This window comes from Bos grunniens, chromosome 10 (assembly GCF_055505025.1).
Source record: "Bos grunniens cultivar Pamir isolate PY7600 chromosome 10, Bosgru_T2T1.0, whole genome shotgun sequence".
NCBI lineage: Eukaryota > Metazoa > Chordata > Mammalia > Artiodactyla > Bovidae > Bos > Bos grunniens.
In genome coordinates this window covers 68,921,862-68,942,863 of record NC_141174.1, presented here as the reverse complement: position 1 = coordinate 68,942,863, position 21,002 = coordinate 68,921,862, and the positions used below count along the sequence as shown (strand labels likewise).

Here is a 21,002-nt window from a genome sequence, read left to right as displayed (position 1 = left end):
TGGGGGAGGGAGGGTGGGATAAAATAGGAGTTTGAGGTTGATATATACACACTACTACAAATATAAAATAGATAATCACTAAGGGCCTACTGTATAGCATAGGGAACTCTGCTCATATTCTTTAATAAACTAGATGTGAAAAGAATTTGAAAAAGAACAGATACATGTATAACTGAATTACTTTGCTATACACCTGAAACTAACACAATGTTATTGATCAACTATACTCCAATGGAAAATAAAAATTTAAAAGAATCTAATCAAACCACGGCAGAAACTAAGAATATGATACAGAAGTCTATCTAGCTCATCTATGTCCATTTTAATGCAATAATCAAAACAGTTTGTTAGAAAATAAAACATCTGGAACAAATGTGAAACTGAACAGAATATTGGAATAGCATACATAAGCCAGAAGGGTCCTGGGCAACCTAGAAAGTATATTCATTCTATCTCTGGGATATCTTTCCTCTGTCATGGTTTCAACTACCATTTATTTGTGACTGAACACATTACTTTGATTTCATGTCTCCTGGAACCTGATTTTTCTTCCAGCAATTATTTCCTGTCTCAGCACATGTTAGCACTATATAACTTACTACTCAAGTAAAAAGCCCCATGGACCACCGTAGCCTTCTTCCTCACCTCCTATCTATCACATCCAACCTGTCATCACATTTCCTCCATTCTTCTCCCTAAAGAGCAAATAAATTCATCCGCTTACTTTTCCTCAGGTCTCTTGCTACCATCTCAGTTCATATACCAGCATCTCCCACCTGGACTACTCAACAGTCTCATAACTCATCTCCCAGCATCACCCTTACTCCCCTGTGAGCTATTTTCCACATTGTGACCAAGATAAGTTTTAAATAATGATAATTTAGTCATGTCACTTTCCTTCTTAATCTTCAAATGGTTTCTTATTGTTCTTAAACTAAATTTCTTTTTTTTTTTACTGTATGCCTTTTGATTTTTTTAAATTTATTTATTTTAATTGGAGGCTAATTACAATATTGTAGTGGTTTTTGCCATACATTGACATGAATCAGCCATGGGTGTACATGTGTTCCCCATCCTGAACCCCCCTCCCACCTCCCTCCCCTTCCCATCCCTCTGGGTCATCCCAGTGCACCAGCTCTGAGCACCTTGTCTCATGCATTGAACCTGGACTGGCAATCTGTTTCACATATGATAATACACATGTTTCAATGCTGTTCTCTCAGATTATCCCAACCTCGCCTTCTCCCACAGAGTCCAAAAGACTGTTCTATACATCTGTGTCTTTTTTGCTGTCTCGCATATAGGGTTATCCTTATCATCTTTCTAAATTCAATATATATGCGTTAGTATACTGTATTGGTGTTTTTCTTTCTGGCTTACTTCACTCTGTATAATAGGCTCCAGTTTCATCCACCTCATTAGAACTGATCTTTTCTGAGCACAATGCAGTAAGATTAGATCTCAATTTCAGGAAAAAAACTATTAAAAATTCCAACATATGGAGGCTAAACAACATGCATCTGAATAACCAACAAATCATAGAAGAAATAAAAATATGCATAGAAATGAATGAAAATGAAAACACAACAATGCAAAACCTATGGGACACTGTAAAAGCAGTGCTAAGGGGAAGGTTCATAGAAATACAGGCTCACCTCAAGAAACAAGAAAAAAGTCAAATAAATAACCTAACTCTACACCTAAAGTAACTAGAAAAGGAAGAAATGAAGAACCCCAGGGTTAGTAGAAGGAAAGAAATCTTAAAAATTAGGGTAGAAATAAATGCAAAAGAAATGAAAGAGACCATAGCAAAAATCAACAAAGCTAAATGCTAGTTCTTTGAGAAGATAAATAAAACTGACAAACCATTAGCCAGACTCATCAAGAAACAAAGGGAGAAAAATCAAATCAATAAAATTAGAAATGAAAATGGAGAGATCACAACAGACAACACAGAAATACAAAGAATCATAAGAGACTACTATCAGCAACTATATGCCAATATAATGGACAACTTGGAAGAAATGGACAAATTCCTAGAAAAGTATAACTTTCCAAAACTGAACCAGGAAGAAATAGACCTATCACAAGCATGGAAATCGAAACTGTAATTAGAAATCTTCCAGCAAACAAAAGCCCAGGACCAGACAGCTTCACAGCTGAATTCTACCAAAAATTTAGAGAAGAGCTAACACCTATCTTACTCAAACTCTTCCAGAAAATTGCAGAGGAAGTTAAGCTGCCAAACTCATTCTATGAGGCCATCATCACCCTAATACCAAACCCAGACAAAGATGCCACAAAAAAAGAAAACTACAGGCCAATATCACTGATGAACATAGATGCAAAAATCCTCAACAAAATTCTGGCAAACAGAATCCAACAACATATTAAAAAGATCATACATCATGACTAAGTGGGCTTTATCCCAGGGATGCAAGGATTCTTTAATATCTGCAAATCAATCAATGTAATACACCACATTAACAAATTGAAAGATAAACACCATATGATTATCTCAATAGATGCAGAGAAAGCCTTTGACAAAATTCAACATTCATTTATGATAAAAACTCTCTGGAAAGCAGGAATAGAAGGAACATACCTCAATATAATAAAAGCTATATATGACAAACCCACAGCAAACATTATCCTCAATGGTGAAAAATTGAAAGCATTTCCTCTAAAGTCAGGAACAAGACAAGGATGCCCACTCTCACCACTACTATTCAACATAGTTTGGAAGTTTTAGCCACAGCAATCAGAGGAGAAAAAGAAATAAAAGGAATCCAGATTGGAAAAGAAGAAGTAAAACTCTCACTGTTTGCAGATGACATGATCCTTTACATAGAAAACCCTAAAGACCTTTTCTCTACCAGAAAAGTGATAGAGCTAATCAATCAATATAGTAAAGTTGCAGGATATAAAATTAACACACAGAAATCCCTTGCATTCCTATACACTAACAATGAGAAAACAGAAAGAGAAAATTAAGGAAACAATTCCATTCACCATTGCAATTAAAAGAATAAAATACTTAGGAATATATCTACCTAAAGAAACAAAAGACCTATATAAAACACTGATGAAAGAAATCAAAGAGGACACAAATAGGTGGAGAAATAGACCATGTTCATAGATTGGAAGAATCAATATAGCAAAAATGAGTATACTACCCAAAGCAATCTATAAATTCAATGCAATCTCTATTAAGCTACCAATGGTATTTTTCAGATAACTAGAACAAATAATTTTATAATTTGTATGGAAATACAAAAAACCTCGAATAGCCAAAGCAATCTTGATAAAGAAGAATGGAGGAGGACTCAACCTGCCTGACTTCAGGCTCTACTACAAAAATACAGTCATCAAGACAGTTTGGTACTGGCACAAAGACAGAAATATAGATCAATGGAACAAAATAGAAATCCCAGAGATAAATCGATGCACCTATGGACACCTTATCTTTGACAAAGGAGGCAAGAATATACAATGAAGAAAAGACAATCTCTTAACAGGTGGTGCTGGGAAAACTGGTCAACCCCTTGTAAAAGAATGAAACTAGAACACTTTCTAACACTATACACAAAAATAAACTCAAAATGGATTAAAGATCTAAATGTAAGACCAGAAACTATAAAACTTCTAGAGGAAAACATAGGCAAAACACTCTCCGACATAAATCACAGCAGTATCCTCTATGACCCACCTCCCAGAATAATGGAAATAAAAGAAAAAATAAACAAATGGGACCTAATTAAATGTACAAGCTTTTGCACAACGAAGCAAACTGTAAGAAAGTGAAGACAGTCTTTGGAATGGGAGAAAATAATAGCAAACGAAGCAACTGACGAAGAATTAATCTCAAAAATATGCAAGTAACTAAATCTCTTATCATAGCCTGTAGTGTACTTCTTATCTAGCTCTGTCTCTCTCCATTCTAACCTTCCACCAACTTCTCCCTCATTTTCTACACTCTAGTCTTTAAACGCTTGTTAGGTGTATGTTTGTGTACACCCCAAATTATACTGAAACCTTAATCACCAGTGTAATGATTTTTAGAGATGGGGCCTTTGGGAGGTACTTAGTTCATGAGTGTAGAGCCCCTGAAATGGGATTAGCTTAACATGTGAGGATATAGGAAGAAGGCGGCCATCTGCAAACCAGGAAGAGAGCTCTCACCAGATGCTGAATCTGCAGGCACTTTCATCTTGGACTTCCCACCCTCCAGAATTGTGAGAATTTCTTTTTTATTCTTTAAGCCACTCAGTCTAAGGGATTTTGTTATAGAAGCCCAAAATAAGGTGTTCCTAAGACATTCTATATTCTTGCTTCTATAGGCCACTAATGCTAGGAACACTTCCTCACATAGTGACTTGTTTGCCACCCAATTCCTAACCCTCCCTTAAGTCTCATTTAAGGGGCTTACTCTAAAATGTATTTCCCCAGGCAGGCCCCTTTCTGGCTCTTTAGATCAGGACATAAACTGTATGAGGTATTTCATTTCAGCCTACTTCTCATTTTTGTACCACAGCCACATACAGATTGAAAATCTCTACAGTGCAAAACTGCAAGTACCATGAAGACAGGAAAGATGTCTGTTATTCAGTCTTCAGTGTCTTACTGTGTTCAACAAATGACTGTTGAATCTGAAAAAAAGTTGCCTAACTTAATTTTTTTCCACTTTATTTAAAAAATTTTTTAAAAATTTAGTTGCTTAACAGAATTTTGTGGTTTTCTGTCATGCATCAACAGGAATCAGCCATAGGTACACCCATGTCCCCTCCCTCTCAAACCTCCCTGCCATCTCCCTCCCCATCTCACCCTTCTATATTGTCACAGTGCCCATTTGAGTTCCCTGAGTCATACAGCAAATTCCCATTGGCTGTCTATTTTACATATGGCATCATAAATTTCCACGTTACTCTCTCCATACAACTCACCCTCTCCCTTCTCCCCTCTGCCCATGTCCTTAGGTCTGTTTTCTATATCTATTTCTCCTTTTCTGCCTGGAAAATAAATTCATCAGTACCATCTTTCTAGATTCCATGCATCAGAATACAATCTGACTTACTTCACTCTATATAATAGGCTCTAGGTTCATCCACCTCATTAGAACTGACTCAGATGTGTTCCTTTTAAGGCTGAGTAGTATTCCATTGTATATATGTACCACAGTTTATTTATCCATTCACCTGTAAACCCCAAAGTCAGCAGGAGAGAAATCATAAAGATAAAAGCAGAAATAAATGAAAAAGAAATGAAGGAAACAAAAGCAAAGATTAATAAAACTAAAAGCTGATTCTTTGAGAGGATAAACAAAATTGATGAACCACTAACCAGACTCATCAAGAAAAAAAAGGGAGAAAAATCAAATCAACAAAATTAGAAATGAAAAAGGAGAGGTTACAACAGACAACACAGAAACACAAAGGATCATAAGAAAATATTATGAGCAATTACATGCTAATAGAATGAACAATCTAGAAGAAGTGGACAGATTCTTAGGAAATTCAACCTCCAAAGACTGAACCGGGAAGAAATAGAAATTATGAACAAGCCAGTTACAAACCCGGAAATATAAATTATAATAAAAAATCTCCCAAAAAACAAAAGCCCATGGCCAGATAGCTTTGCAGGGGAATTCTATCAAATACCAAGAAAAGAGCTAAAGCCTGTTTTTCTGAAAATCTTCCAAAATATTGCAGAGGAAAGAACATTTCCAAACTCCTTCTATGAGGCCACAAACACGCTGATACCAAAACCGGGCAAAGACAACAGAAAAAGTAAAATTACTGGCCAATATCACTTGTGAACATAGATGCAAAAGTCCTCAACAAAATCCTAGCAAAGAGGCTTCAACAACACATTAAAAAGCTCATACACCATGATCAAGTTGGGTTTATTCCAGAGATGCAAGGATTCTTCAATATATGCAAATAAATCAATGTGATACACTATATTAACAAATTGAAAGATAAAAGCCATATGATCATCTCAATAGATGCAGAAAAAGCCTTAGGCAAGATTCAACACCCATTTATGATAAAAACAAATGGCCATAGAAGGAACCTACCTCAACATAGTAAAGGCCATATATGATAAGCCCACAACAAACACTATTCTCAATGGTAAAAAACTAAAAGCATTCTAAGACCAGGAACAAGACAAGGGTGTCCACTCTCACCACTATTAGTCAGCATAGTTTTGGAAGTCTTAGCTACAGCAATTAGAGAAGAAAAAGAAATAAAAGGAATCCAGATCAGAAAAGAAGTAAAACCCTATTTGCAGATGACATGATACTATACATAACTTTATTTTCGGAAGAGGCAGTTGAATCTTGCCAGTCTCCAAAATCTTAAAAAGTCAATGACTGACACTTGAGAGTCCCTTGGACAGCAAGGAGATCAAATCAGTCAATCCTAAAGGAAATCAACCCTGAGTATTCATTGGAAGGACTGATGCTGAAGTTCCATTATTTAGGCCACATGATGCAAAGAGCCAACTCATTGGAAAAGACACTGATGCTTGGAAAGATTGAGGGCAAGAGGAGAAGAGGGTGACAGAGGATGAGATGGTTGGATGGCATCACTGACTCAATGGACATGAGTTTGAGCAAACTCCAGGAGATGGTCAAGGACAGGGAAGCCTGGTGTGTTGCAGTTCATGGGGTCACAAAGAGTCTGACAAGACTTAGCAACTGAACAACAACAAAATATAAAGTCCTGAACTCCGTCATCTGCCTCTTGGTGTCCATATTGAGCAAGAAGACCTACATACTCAAGAGTGTTTGGAGTTTCTCCAGAAGAAACCATGTTTCTTGTTGGCTGGATGAGGACTGGCCTTTTTGGTCCTACTTCAGTGAGGTTTTCAACCTTGGGGGATTGATTTCTATCATTTTGATCTGGGATCAGAGTAGCAGGGACTTTGGGGACGGCCATAGCATGCAAGCATGTCTAATGCATAGCCTTGCCTCTAGGCAAGACTCTATTTAAACTAATTCAGATTTAAGATGTCTAAATTGTAGAGTATAAGAAAACATTTTCTAATGTCCTTCAACACAGGAGATCTATTTGTGTGTGTGTGTGTGTGCATGTACTCAGTTGTATCTGACTCTTTGTGGCCCCACGGACTTAAGCCACCAGGCTCTTCTGCCTGCCAGATTCTTCTGTCCATGGAATTTTCCAGGCAAGGATACTGGAGTGGGTTGCCATTGCCTGCTCCAGGGGATATTCCTGACCTAGGGATTGAACCCACATTTCTTGTGTCTCCTACACTGGCAGGTAGATTCTTTACCACTAGCACAACCTGGGAAGCCCCATTTTTTTTTTTTTTTTTGGTGTGTGTGTATACTTGTCATAAGAGTAGTTTTCCTAACATTTGATTTTAATTTTTCAGCTCCAGTTTGGACCCAAATATACATTGTCTTGTCTCCAGGGAAAGGGGAAAGTGGCTGGCTCCTTTATTCTGCCCAAAGCCTTCCTACCCATGCAAACAGTTGATAAATCAATGCTTAGCATTCTGGAGGGTAAGGTCAGGAAAGCTCCTCTGGAAAATAAGCTCCCTTCTCTAGCATGGGTTTCTACTGAGAAGTCAAGCTCTGTAAGATTAAAAATGCATCATGCTTAGGGAATTTGAAGTCTTCTTTCCATTTAAAAAATGCACAAAACCCAACTGCAATCTAAGTCATATTTCAGCTATGTCCTGGAAGACTGAGAAGTGTTTTTTTCATGGAAAATTACTTATTACAGAAAAGATTTTATGGCTATATTATAATTTGTGGTACAGAGATGTTTCTTAAGGGCTCTCTGATTTAAGACTGTAATTGTGGATGAAACTCTGATATTGTGTCGACTTTCCAGAGTGTGAACTTTATTTCAAAGATTTCATTTGTTTCCAGAACCGTTTCAAGGGTTAGTATAGAGTTCTAACTGTGAGGAATAAGGAAGGAACAGAGAGAGAGAGGCATTTGGGGGACAGAGGGGAAAGATCTGAAGCCAGATCTGTAACTATCTCCGTCTGAATACTTGTCTCTTTCTCTCTCAATCAACTTCAACAGGCCCCAGACACCCTGAATACAAGGTGGGGCCTAAACAAAACATTGTCTATGTCCAGGAAGCTACTAAAATAGCTTCTTCAAGGCCTATAAAGGGCATTTAGTGAAACACAAAGTAAACAGGCACATGATGAAAGGCTGATGGTGGCTATGCTGACGAAGAGGCCAGAGAGAAAGGAACAAGTTCATCCCAATCAAGATACAGCTTCAAAGGTTGACCTTTTTCTATACCAAGCGGCCTGCGGCTCTTCTGGTACTGCGACTTCTCCCAAACCCCTGTAGATATAGCTGCCAGAGCTGGAATAGCACTGAACTTCTCCAGGCTTCAGCTTCCCCAATAAAACAAGGAGACAGGACCAGTGAATCTTCTAATGCTATTCTCATCTACACAGAGGAAGTGAAGATAATAAAAATGTAAGGAAAGGATTCATCAGGAGGTGCATTTCAGCTTTGGCTTCTGGATGCTATTGAACAGTTAGTTCTTTTTTATTCATACTTAAAAACATTCGATTTAGAAATTTCCAGTGCTGCTTAACCTAGCATATTGTACCTGCTCTTTGGAAGAGGGTGTAGACTGAAGAAATGCGAGTTAAAGCCTTCACCTCCTTCCTCCATGATGCTGGCAGCTATTTTGAGATAATAGCCTGGTTTGGGCCCTGGTAGCAGCTGTAACCATGGCTCCAGCTCTAATAGTGATCCACTATTGAGTGTTAGATCTATGTCAATGCTTCCAGGAAGAGGCTGGGTAGTTTAGAGTATATAGAGAATATAGTATAGAGTATATAGTAATATATAGAGAAGAGCACATAGTATTATTCTCTGTATCTAGCACATCCTCTAGGAATATCTGAGTACAGGTGTGTGCACACACACAGATGCGCATACACCCTCCTTATGTATTATGTTCAGTCAGATGAGTACACTTGCCTGAACAGGCCCAGCAGATGCCATTGTAAGGGAGGTGGACAGGAAACTGGGATGTGAAGTGGGAATGAAAATGTGATGGGAAGTATATAAATGGGGATGTGTGGCCTCTTGCATAGACATTAGTCTTCTTTGCTTTTGGAGTCCAGGGGCTTTGCCTGGGAAAGCAGGGGGCCCAGCTTTACTCCACTGTCCTTTCTGGTCCCCTTTCTCTGTTGTGGGTCATCATTCAGCTTGAGACACTGCAATGACTTTATAAAACCCATTATTGTGCCAGAAAACTCAAGGTAAGAATGGTTTACATGCAGGCAAGTAATAGGTATCTGTCAAGGTGGAATTTGACTCATTCGATTTGATTCATAAGCTATGCTTCTCAGTACAGACATCCCCTTTTGACTTCCTAGGCTCTTTTAGACTAAATAAGTTATACTGTGTGAAATCTTGATCCTTAAATCCTAGAAGCCTAAAGTAGCAAGCTGCATTTCTTGCTCACATTACATATCCACTAGGGATTGGCCTAGAACTGTTCACTGTAGCCACTTGATCTCTTGCACACAGAAGCTAAATCAAACATAGAATTCCATGATTCCAAAGTCAGGCAAACGAGAACATGGTGAACTCTATACTTGCTATTAAAACTGCTGCCTGGACATAACACCCAGCACTTCCACTTGTGTATTACCATCTTTGGCTACAGCAGGTCATTTGCTCAAGCCTAAGATTAATAATGGTGGCTCAGAGGATAAAGAGTCTGCCTACAATGCAGGAGATTCAAGTTCCATCCCTGGGTCAGAAAGATCCCCTGGAAAAGGGAATAGCTACCCACTCCAGTATTTTTTTTAATTAATTTATTTTTAATTTGAAGGATAATTGCTTTACAATATTGTGTTGATTTCTGCCAAACATCAACATGAATCAGCTACAGGTATACCTATGTCCCCTACCTCCTGAACCCCACTCTCACCTCCCACTCCCACTCCAGTGTCCTTGCCTGGAGAATTCCATGGGCAGAGGAGCCTGTCTGGTGGGCTATAATTCATGGGGTCATAAAAAGCTAGACATGACTGATAAACTAACACACAACCTTAATAAAGCAATCATACTCTTTCCCCTTGGCTGCGGAGCAGATATTGGACAATATGCTCTCTCAATGCTGGGCTTACCTCTCATCCACCCCACCCCTTCTTTGTTCAGAAACTTCTCTAGCCTGGATGGTTGTTCCCCTTTCAACTTCCCACATCCTGAGACTCTTGAATTTTTTAATTTCTAGCACATTTTGCTTATCCAGAACCCCCAAGATGTTAAAATATGGCATCTTGAAGATTAGTTATAAAACTTTACCCTAACTTTTGATGAATGATTTCTAATTTGGCCATATTAGAAAGTTTGGTAACCTTAGAGTATATTTTACAGATTTCATTTTGAATGGATGTCACAATGCTGGATCATACTTACCAAAAAATGTACTCTTGTGTCAAACACAAGAATAAGCTTCTCTAAGGGGCACCCATGAAATTAAAAGATGCTTACTCCTTGGAAGGAAAGTTATGACCAACCTAGACAGCATATTAAAAAGCAGAGACATTACTTTGTCAACAAAGGTCCATCTAGTCAAGGCTATGGTTTTTCCAGTAGTCATGTATGGATGTGAGAGTTGGACTATAAAGAAAGCTGAGCGCTGAAGAATTGATGCTTTTGAACTGTGATGTTGGAGAAGACTCTTGAGAGTCCCTTGGACTGCAAGGAGAGCCAACCAGTCTATCCTAAAGGAGATCAGTCCTGGGTGTTCATTGGAAGGACTGAAGTTGAAGCTCAAACTCCAAGACTTTGGCCACCTCATTCGAAGAGCTGACTCATTGGAAAAGACCCTGATACTGGGAAAGATTGAGGGTGGGAGGAGAAGGGGACGACAGAGGATGAGATGGTTGAATGGCATCACCGACTCAATGGGCATGGGTTAGGGTGGACTCCGGGAGTTGGTGACACAGGGAGGCCTGGCATGCTGTGGTTCATGGGGTTGCAAAGAGTCGGACACGACTGAGCAACTGAACTGAACTGAAGTGAAGGGGTATGTCACCTATACACCTGATTAGTTGTGTGACCCTGCAAAGACACCTGATGTCTTGGGTAATACTTTTCCATGAATAAAGGGTGGCACTAGATTTCCAAGAGCCTTCCAGATTTTTGATTTCATGATTCTATTATTTGTTACAGCCTCCCAGAAAGTGCATTAGTCTCCAGCAAGTGTTGGAGATAGTGAGTTTTACAAATAGGGGTATGCTTATTACTGAGCATGCTCTATGGAGATCACATAGAAATTCATGTACAGGTATGGGAAGCATCTGGCTCTAGATGCTTGAGTGGAAAGTTCAAAAAAAGTAAAAACAATTATATAGTCCACACCTACAAGGGAGCTAATGAGTTACTTGTGCACAAGGCTGAGGAGAAATATACCCACCAGAATTCTTCTGTGTTTGACACAGGTCAGATTACCTTCTTTGTGGACTCCCATTGTTAGGACTAAGAGGCAGTGATCAAAATAATTTGATGATAGCATCCTGCTAGTTACATGGCTTAAGTTATATTTATTCTTCTTTCCTTTGGCATTCTAGACATAACACTGCCAGGGACTATACATGGACTGTTTCTTTTGATCCCTCTCCAAGACCACTGGTTTCCTTTCGAGGACTTCCCTCTTGATAGACCTTTAAGTAGCAATAGACTGAGTTGGAAATTGCTTTGGAATCCACTTGTGGATCCTTCAATCAAGCAAGTGAATAACCTCAGAGTGCTCTCTAACTTTCATTCACTTTTCCACTCATTCAATCAGCATTCCCTGAGCACCTTCTGTGTACCAGGCTCTGCGCTGGGCACTGAAGGCCCAAACACCAAGAAGGTACAGGAGAATAAGCCCTGGACCCAGAGTCCCTCACAATCTTGTCGGGATATAGAGGAAGAGGGCAGCTTTGTGCTAGAGGTGCACGGCCAGTGCTATAGTAAACTGGAGTCAATGACTGATTTCTTCAGTGAGTCAAAAAAAGCTACAGAAGGGAAGACATGTGTGAGCAGCCCTTCACCTGAGTGGCTTTTGCCAGGCAGAGAAATTCAGGAAGGGGTTCAAGACTCAGGCAGAGGGAGCAGAATGGGCAAAGGACCAAAAGCAAGTACAGGCAGACCTTGGAGATCCTGCGAGTTCAGTTCCAGATCACTGCAATAAAGCCAGTCACACCAATGTTCTGGATTCTCAGTGCATATAAAAGAAAAGTTACGTTCACACTGTGCTACAGTCCATTAGGGAGAAGGCAATGGCACCCCACTCCAGTACTCTTGCCTGGAAAATCCCATGGGCGGAGGAGCCTGGTAGGCTGCAGTCCATGGGGTCACGAAGACTCAGACACGACTGAGCGACTTCACTTTCACTTTTCACTCTCATGCACTGGAGAAGGCAATGGCAATCCACTCCAGTGTTCTTGCCTGGAGAATCCCAGGGACGGGGGAGCCTGGTGGGCTGCCGTCTATGGGGTCGCAAAGACTGAAGCGACTTAGCAGCAGCAGTATAGTCCTTTAAGTGTGCAATACCATTATGTCTAAAGGAACAATGTATACACAAAGTAAAAAAAAAATAACAAAAACCGAATAACAACAACAACAACAAAGATCACCGATCACACCACCATAACAAATATAATAGGGAAAATGTTTGAAATATTGTGAGAATTACCAAAACGGGATAGAGACACGAAGTCAGCAAATGCTGTTGGAAAAATGGTGCCAATAGACTTGCCCAATACAGGGCTGCCACAAATCTTCAATCTGTTAAAAAACAAACACCAGAAAAAAGCCACAAAATGCAATATTTTCTAATTGTAATAAAGAGAAGTTCAATAAAATGAGGTATGTCTGCAGAGGTAACTACTTGGGAAACATCTATTCCCAGTTCATCTCTGATGTACTGGTCTTTCTCAACGATTTCCTTGCAATTTCCTCCACATGATATGGGCATGCTGCTGCTGCTGCTGCTAAGTTGCTTCAGTTGTGTCTGACTCTGTGCGACCCCATATACGGCAGCCCACCAGGCTCCCCCGTCCCTGGGATTCTCCAGGCAAGAACACTGGAGTGGGTTGCCATTTCCTTCTCCAATGCATGAAAGTGAAAAGTGAAAGTGAAATTGCTCAGTCGTGTCCGACTCTTAGCGACCCCATGGACTATAACCCACCAGGCTCCTCCACCCATGGGATTTTTCCAGGCAAGAGATGTAGTAAAAACTCAAGTTAGAAAAGGCTGAGGTTTGAATGTCATGAGGACATGTCAAGCTCCGGGAATGAGTGGAACAGGATGGTAACCAGTCCTATGCGGGAGCCCTGCTGCAAGTGTCCGAGAGCCCAGGTCTGCTCACTGTCAGAGAGTCCAGGGTTGGATTCCTGTCCTGCCACCAGCCATCTGTATGATTTCAGGAATGACTTAAATTGATACCTTGTTTAAGCCTCAGTTTTGTCTTCCATAAAATGGAAATAGTACCTGAACTGGGATAATAGTACCTGAATAACTGAGTTCACACATGCAAATCTCATAGAATGGTCTCTGGCCTGTATTAAGCAGCTGATCATTGGCTGGTATTGTTTTTGATGTTGTAATCATTCTTTTTCAGTTTTCAAATTATATTTCACCATAATTTAGTGGTGACTTCATTTTCTCATCGTGATTTTTCTCTTAAAATCCTTGAAAATGGAAATTTGGAAAGGAAGCATGCATTAGTGACTAATTTTTGTTGAGTGTTTATTATGAGCAAGACCCCATATTAGCTACTGAAATAATATATCACAGAGAGAGCGCTCTGGGAAACTTGACTTTTCATCCTGAGTCTGCTAAAGAGACTTGTATGGCTTGCTTGAACTTTGGTGTTAGTGAAGTTTTCAGAGGATAATAGCAGTCATACCTGCTGGAGTGGATATTTGCTTTCTGTATGCTTTTTGAGTTCTCCCATTTTCTCCAGGGTAGTCTTTGCCTTCCTTTGGAGAATTATTCATTCCTTAGTCCAATCTTGCACTTCTGTTGAGGTTGTAGAATTTATACATATTGACACAGGAAGAAAATATCCATACTCCATCCCAGAGCAAACCAAACCAAGCAATAGAGAGTGGAGGCAGCACACAGAAGTAGGCGAGACATTATATTATAGAATAACTGGAGACAGTAAATCCTGTATTCCAGTCCCAGAGCTCACCAAATCTGTCCTGGATTCTTCCTTTGAGTCTGTTATTGAATTAAATTTCCATTTGTACTTAATCTCCAGCCTGCTGGGCTTCTGTCCCTTACAACCAAAGGAGTCCTGACTACTACCTCTGTCTGCCTCTCAGCATCACTGAGTGGGTTAGATAAGACACTGCAGTTTTTAAAAAACCTAAAGTACAATCAAAATGACTAACTGTAATAAAAGGAATAGTTTCTTCCATTAAAGAACGGATTCTGCGCTGCTGGTATTATTTAAGAACAAAGTGTTGCTTGCATAATCTTTGTAATTGGATTCAGTGTCAAGTGAATTCTGTGAATTGAAGTGACCAGGAAAGAGGCTGGATTTGAGCTGGGCCTGAAGGATAAACACAATGTTGATCAAAGTAAGGAAAAGGCTTTTCTGGGCATGGAGAACGCTGAGGGTTAAAGCTCTGATGCTGGAACTCAGTTAACAAATCTTTACTTGTCTACTATGGGTCACGCAAAGAGAAAGTCAAGGCTTGGGGGAGATCCTGGAATCTGCTCTGACTACTTGTAAAAGCCACTTAAATCATCAGATACCAATAAAAAAAAGTCTGCAGTACTTAAGCAAACAGAAAAAAAATTAGAGGCACATATTTCACATGCCTGTGGGTCCTCTCTTGTAATCCAAGGTTTTTCTTCTTCCTGGGTTAGCATTTTTTAAAATTTCCCTGGGTGTTTGAGTCAGGTTGGTATCACCTGAAGACTTTACCCGTGTGTTTTTCATCTCCCCTCTTTGGAAGTGAGCAAAATACCCAATTCAGATGAAAGTTATACCCTCCAGCAGACCGTTCCTGATTATCCGTCTGCCATCACTTCTCACCACCCTGTGGTGAGTGACCTTCCCATTTTCATCTTTCTAAGGCACTCTGTGGCTAAGCCTCATGGCTGGGAATGGAAATTACTCTTAAGTAGCTGCAGACTTGCATGGCGTCAGGGTCCAGGGCAACAATTCTACACATTGTTTTCCCCGTTATTTCTTAAAGTGCTCTGCTTATGTAAAGTTTAAAAATAAAATAAAATTAAAAAAATAAAATAAAATATTAAAAAAAAAAGTGCTCTGCTTAGAAACCCCTGAGTTAATTTAACATTTGTCTCTGGGATCTCAACAACAGGTTTTCTTCCTTCAGTACAAGGAAACAATCAAATTGTTGTTAAGTTCATTCACTTTTGTAAGGCATAAAAGATGGAAACTTTAGTTCCTCCATGTACAAAATAGGATTTAGAACACCTAACATTACAGGGCTAGTCTAAGAATTAACTAAAATAACTGATATGAAAGAATTTTATGAAGTAAAGTAGTAAAGCAATATGGAAGTAGTAAGACAAGGTACAGTTCTTATCTCTGACTTCTACTCCCTGTCCTAGACCCTAGTTCTGCCCTCCCTCTGTGATCTGCATGACCTTCTAGATTTTCCCTGATACCTGGGCTCCTGTTCTCTAGTACCTGACAGGCACTGAGGCTAGAGTTTACTCATTTGCTGGTTGTGAGCACTTTTCATCAGGTTAGATGCTTAAGGCAGCTGATGCTAAGGTGTCTTGTTGTATCTTGCTGTTCACTGAACACAGGGTAGGCGAGGCAAGAGCGGGGAAGCTGGAAGAAGATGCAAGGAGCCATAGGAACTGCAAATGCGTTTATTCTCTCCTGACTAGCAAGGTGGCAGCAGCAGCAGCCATGCTCTATTTTCTCGTGGTTGACCAAGCAGACATGGCCGTAAGACAACTCACCCCGCCTACAAGAGCTTTTCAGGTGGTGCTTATATAGGTCACATGCATGCACAGTACTATAAATGATCTCAGCTGTTACATAACCAAGTATTTACAAAATGTGGGGTGAGTGAGAGGCCATGGGGTGCAAAAGCCTGACCACTCCCATCTTGGCTACTTTGCTCTTTCCCTACATAAGGTGAATGAGAATTAGAGTAGCAAAGGGCTAAAAGCAGCTACTCAGGAGACTTGTCACCTGCAGACTTGGGAAAATTAGGACCTGCCAGGCAGCTCACTATAACCATGCCAGAGGCAAAGTCTGGGCTTTGCAGACAGGCTGAATCAAACGGGACCAGTCATGATAAAGAGGTGAAGAGGGAGCTGGTTTATTCAGGAAGGGAGCAGGGTGCTGAGTGTCACCTGCAGCTCATTTTTGTGCTTCGTCATCCATCATTGTCTCTCTGTTTTGGAAAATAGCTCCTGAGGGGGGAGGTTCTTTGGCAAGAGGGAAGCCAGGCATACTTCTCATCTTTCCCTTTATCCTCATTCCAGTTGGAAACATAACTCAAAGCTGGTTGACTTCCTAGCAGACCCAATTTGTTTCAAACTCCCCTTTTAGCCCATTTCATAGCAAAGTCTTCCAGGAATGCTAAAATTAGCTCATGGAAATAGTTGGGGTGGGGGTATTATGGCTTGTGAACAGGGACAGTTGACCCTTATAGCACATGAGCTTGAGAAAAGACCAAGAGGTCATATAGGTACCCACAGCCTCTTTTTAAAGTAGACACTGAGGCCAGAGTGGACAGGTGACTTGCTCGGGGTCTCATTTCCAGCTGCCCTCCCTTCCTAAATGTCCTAAAGCGGGAGAGAAGTATAAAAAACCCACTGTATCAGGAAGGAATGAGGAGTGACTGAGGCAGGACTGACTAGCTGGAACTGATACTGTCAAAGCTTAGGCTGGGGGAATCGGAGTAAATAATACCAGGGCAAGATGGATTTCTCAGAAAAGGAGGAACAAAAGACTAAAAAAATAAACTGTGGCTTGGAGCAAACAAGTCAAAAGCAAGAGCCAATCCTAGAGGACAAAGTGACACTAAAAACGATTGAGAATGATTTGGGGTCGGCGACAAAAACCAAGTTGTTTTCAAGCTGATAAAGTCAAACAGGAGTTCTAGAAAACAGACACAATACCTGGATTCTGTAGAGGCTCCCCATCGTTGGGGAGGCCCCAAATCTGGCCCAGACTTTCTCCCCTGCTCTCCCTTAACCCATGTAAATACAAAGCAGTTTCTTGCTGGCAAATCCCATGAACAGAGGAATCTGGTGAGCTACAGTCTGTGGAGTCGCAACAGAATTGGAGGTTACTGAGCACAGGCGCACGCAGGAAGACCCAGATGGGAGAGATGCAGAGGGCAAGGCATGGGGAAAGGGCAGGGAGCTTCCTTGCTCTGTGACCACTCTCCCCAAACCTCTGTACACTCACCAAACCAGAAGCTCTCTGAACCCTGCACTTTCTGGGTTTTCAGGTGCTTCACTACATAGTTATGATTGAGTGTATCATTGGCCATTGGCCAGTGACTCAACCTCCAACCCCCTCTCCCCTCAGAGGTTGGGGGGGTGGGACTGAAAGTCCAACCTTCCAATCGCATACTTGGTTTTCCTGGCACCCAGTCTCCAACGTTAGGTGCTCTAAAAGTCACCTCATTAACATAACAAGAGACACCTGATCACTCTCCTCAAGGCCAATTCCAAGGATTTTAGGGGCTCTGTGCTGGAAAAGGGGTCAAAGACCAAATACATCTTTATTATAAAGTACCACATCACACCTTCAGAGGCCAGTTCAGGGCCCACTGTCTACAAGGAAGGCAGGGAACCTTCCACGTACCCAGGCTGGTCGTGTCCTCTCCCCCTTGCAGCCCTCTGGTGGCAGCCAGTGCTTGTACCTGTCTCATTCATTGTTAGAGTGACCTGTGTGCAGGCATTGTAGCTTTATTTCTTCCCTCCTTTTGGAAAAGTCCATGAGTAATTCATTTTCTATCCCACACAGGTCTTACTTGGGTGCTTACACATAGTAGTAGGTGCTGAGAAAATTTTTGACAAACGAGTGATCATCTGGGGAGTATACACGATATTGGAAGCACTGTACTTGGCTTTAGCCACATCCTTACTAAGAGTATCACCGTGTCCCCAAGTAAAGAGATATGCCCAGAAATTGAGAGGATCCATAGGAAAGCCACAGAGATAATAAATAAGTTTTAAAGTAGGCTAAAGGAAGTCAATTTAAAGGAGAAGAAAATGTGGGACCTCTCCAGAGAAGTGAGGCATACTCACTGATCTTTCTCCAGGCCCATAAAGAACTTTTACCCAGAGAATTGACAGCAGCTGTGTTCCATCTCTGATCAAGACAGATCAGTAGGAAATGAACCTAAACAGAAGCATCATTGAGATCACAAAAAGGGAAAATATTTCTGAGAGACGGTGATTAAACTCTCAGATGACTTATCAAGAGATTTGTAGACTTTAGGTCTCCAAAAGACTATTAAAAAACAGATTCTTGTGTGTCAAGGCCAGTTTCGAGGCTCACCCTGGAATGAATGCCATGGAATGATCGTGACAATCTGTTCCCTCACGCCTCCTGTCCTGGCTAGGTGTCAGCCTTACGTGGCTCAGCGTCAGTTCCAGGTTGTTCCAGCAGGTGGCGGCCAAGGGTAAAGAAAGCCCAGAGCGGTAGGCAACCAGGTTTTGTTTTTTTAAGCTGAAGTATAGTTGATTTACAATGTTGTGTTAGTTTCAGGTATACAGCAAAGTGATTCGGCCATACATACACACACCTATCTATATCTATTATTTTTCAGATTCTTTCCCCTTATCAGTTAGTTCAGTCAGTTCAGTCGCTCAGTCGTGTCCGACTCTTTGCGACCCCATGAATCACAGCACGCCAGGCCTCCCTGTCCATCACCAACTCCCAGAGTTCACTCAGACTCATGTCCATCGAGTCAGTGATGCTATCCAGCCGTCTCATCCGCTGTCGTCCCCTTCTCCTCCTGCCCCCAATCCCTCCCAGCATCAGAGTCTTTTCCAATGAGTCAACTCTTCGCATGAGGTGGCCAAAGTACTGGAGTTTCAGCTATTACAAAATATTAAGCATAGTTCCCTGTGTTATATAGTAGGTCCTTGTTGATTCTCTGTTATATACATTGTAGTGTGTATATGTTATTCCCAAGCTCCTAATTTATCCATTCCCCGTGTCCCCCTTTGGTAACAATGTTTGTTTTCTCTGTCTGTGGGTCTATTGGAATGGTTTCACAAAACAAGTCTACCAGGTTTGGGAGTATACAGTGACCCTTGCAGGGTGTGCACAAGTCTAGTAGGCATGCCCCACAGGAGAGCCCATGAAACCTTCATCAGAGAGCCTCTCACTTCCTCCATGCCCACCCCATCTGGCTCCTGGCTATTGGGAAAAGTACATGCAGCAACTTGGAAAATCCTCCCACCGAAAAGGGCACCAGGGCACAGTCATTTCCAGCACCTATGTTGAGAGAATCAAACTCTTGCTGATCTGCTTCTACAAACCCAAACATAGTGAATAGCACTGTACCAAAAACAAAGTGAAGTGAAACAAAACCAAAAATGCTTGGTGGAGAGGAACAGTGGCACAGGTAATTCAGGTCTGCAGTAAATCACTTATATTTGATTTTCAAGATACATGCACACAGGGTATCTACATGCCTCCTTCTAAGGAATGCTGCCCTTGAAGCAGCAAGTTTGTCTTGCTGTGTCTAGGAACTCACAGGCTTGGGCTTGGGAACTCAGCCAAAGGCAGGTCCTAGGTGGACATGGGCAACCCCTACCTGTGAACTGATCAGGTCTAATGGCGCTTCCCACAGGGACAGTCCCTATTCAGTGTGATGACCAACCATGTGAGATGCTCTCTGGGAAAGTATACGTGTGTGCTGGATTCACTCAGTAAGGCAGTAAGGAGTTGCTGTTGGCCCCCTGAAGAAATAAGACCTACCTTTTACCTAGTCATGGACTGGATTGTTGGGTCTCAGAGTGCTGAGTCTGCTGAGAAGGCTTCTTTGTGTCCTCACGTTCCCTCTTACCTCTATGGCATCTTTCCCTCGCCTCCATGACCCAAGCACATCTCCCCATGCAACCCAGAGTGTATAACAAACACCAGGAGACCTCCTACCCCACCACCCCCACTACCTGCCAGAGGAGGCTTTTGGTCCTGTTTTAATTTTGCATCTCCTGTAGTTTTGAGCTCAGAAATCTAGGTGGCTGGACCTTCAGCAATCAGTGTCGACAGAATGAGACCAGCACGGGCCCTGTGGTATAGGGACGATAGCTGCATACTTCATGCAGCATGAGGTTGAATTCTTTTTCTAGTCTTGGCTCCCTTTCCTCATTTGCAAAACAGGGCTTTTAGTACCTACCTCAGGAGGCTGTAGTATTGATAAAATCAGATCATGTATGCAGAGCGCTTGGAATAGCTCTTGCCCAGCAAAGAAAGAGCCAGATAAATGAGAGGTATTGATATTGACTGATTCTTCGTCTTCTCCATCAGACTCTGCTATCCTATTAATATTCATACCTCAACAATGATGCTAGTACCAATCAGCGATCAATCAGTATGCATTAAATGAACGTGGGAAACAAATGTAGGAAACAACTGAAGAGGATTCGAGACAAGATAATACAGCTGAGTTTGAGTAAAATTTTTTTTTGCTTTCCTGGCTTTCTATGTCTGTGCATCATAAAATCACTTTTTCATTGTTATTGTTGTTGTGTGTGTTGTTTTTAAATGTCTTCAGGTCTACAACATTGTGACCGTCTTTAAGAATCACAACATCTTGGATTGGTTTACTATCTTATACTGAAGGTCCACTAGGTTCAGTGAACTGAAATCTGGTGGCATTATCCCTCCTCAGGGGTAAGGTTGGCTTAGATGTCTTTCTGTAAAAAAATAAGGGGTGTTTAACTCTGGAGTTGAACCCAAGAGGTTGACAGGTTAGTAGATGGAGATAGGAAGATGGAACACAGCCAGGGGTGGATATCCTCA

At 41.2% G+C, this 21,002-nt stretch overlaps 1 long non-coding RNA gene across 3 annotated transcripts in view; it reads right to left on the bottom strand.

The window, feature by feature from the left end:
• The window catches only part of LOC147364780 (uncharacterized), a 72,072-nt gene extending 51,554 nt beyond the window's left edge, over positions 1–20,518 (bottom strand). For 2 of the 3 annotated variants that reach the window (XR_015133706.1, XR_015133708.1), the window contains exon 1: positions 17,424–17,556. This is a non-coding gene — a long non-coding RNA (uncharacterized LOC147364780). Of the gene's footprint in view, positions 1–17,423; positions 17,557–20,376 lie in introns of those variants that run through there. The other variant, XR_015133707.1, reaches the window with a different exon arrangement.
• Between the last annotated feature and the right edge of the window lie 484 nt (positions 20,519–21,002).